Raw genomic sequence first — 1,592 nt, forward strand, 5'->3', positions numbered from 1 at the left:
GCGTATCTCAGGTTGTAAATGATTCTTCCTCCAATCCTGATGGCACATTTTTCTTCATATAGTCCAGCTTCTCTGACTATTTACTCAGCATATAGATTGAATAAGTGTGGGGAAAGGATACAACCCTGACACACTCCCTTCTTGATTTTAAACCATGTAGTGTCCCCTTGTTCTGTTCGAATGACAGCCTCTTGGTCAAGGTACAAGTTCCTCATGAGTACTATCAATGTTTGGGAACTCCCATTCTTCGCAATGTTATCCATAATTTGTCATGATCCACACAATCAAGTGCCTTTGCATAGTCAATAAAACACAAGTAATACTTTCTGGTATTCTTTGCCTTAAGCCAAGATTCATCTGACAACAGCTATGATATCCCTTGTTCCACATCCTCTTCTGATTCACTACAGAAGTAGATTGCCCAACCTTCCTTCCCAGGAGTGGCTGGTGGGTTTGAACCGCCAGCCTTCTGGTTAATGGTCAAGTGCCTTAGGCACTATGCTACCAGCGTCATTCTATTTACCATCTCGAGTAACTGACATGGAAAATTCAGTTAAATTAATTCTCTATATTCTTGCAAATTATCTTTAAAATCTTATACCAGGAAATATGTGTAGGTATTGAGATTTTATTGGCCAAAGGACATGAGTGGATAGTGTTAATGAAATGCTTCTTTTGTGTTTAGCCCATGTGTACAGTGTTAACTGTTTGAGTGAATGTGTGGTCTTCCCAGACTCTCTTCTCTCCCCACTCACTGAAGAGTCTTCTTTCTGCCTTCACCAGCTAAGCTACTTCAGGGCAAATTCATCTTCACTAGAGTAGATTTTCTACCTTCCTTGATGCAGACTTGGGGTGAGGAAAGGAAAGAAAGGAGGGGAGAAAGGAGATGCAAGGAGAATATGCATGTACAAGAATCAATGTACCGAGAACTTACTATGTGCCATGCACAGTTCTAAAAGTTCTACATGTATTACTCTATCTGAGAACCACCATTTTATATTACAAAAGAGGAAACTGAGGCAAGAACAACTAAATAACTTGCCCGGGTGAAGACAGCATCTACTGTTTGAGCCCCAGAGTGGATTCACACTCAAAGCGACACAAAGGATTTGGTGTTTTTGATTTGTAGGTCCTTTGAAAACATTTAAGTATCAAAGTAGAGTCTATATCTGCTCTGATTCAAATAGTTGGGTCTCTCAGATGTGGAACAGAGTTTTGAATTCTTACAGAATCCAGACTTACTGGATCTACTGAAACTGGAAGAACTTACAAGCCTATTACTCTGAGAAAATCTTGAAACGATGAACCAAAATTATCCCCTGAAATCATCTTCAAACTAAACTTTAGCTAAACTAGGAAAGAGTGTTCATCATGAGAACTGTGCTCTTTTAAAGAATTATCTATATGAGATCAAATTGTCAGCAATAACTCTAGAGCACAGATGAGAAGTTTAGTGGGATAATGAATCTAAGCCAATGGTGATGAAACAATACGGGTAGAGATAGTGAGAATGATGACACAACATGCAGAGTATAACCCATGTTATTGAATTGTACGTGGAGAAACTGATGAATGGCTGTATATTCAGCTGT

This window comes from Orycteropus afer, unplaced genomic scaffold, assembly GCF_000298275.1.
Source record: "Orycteropus afer afer isolate SDZICR_OR568_19922 unplaced genomic scaffold, OryAfe1.0 scaffold00066, whole genome shotgun sequence".
Taxonomy (NCBI): Eukaryota; Metazoa; Chordata; class Mammalia; order Tubulidentata; family Orycteropodidae; genus Orycteropus; species Orycteropus afer.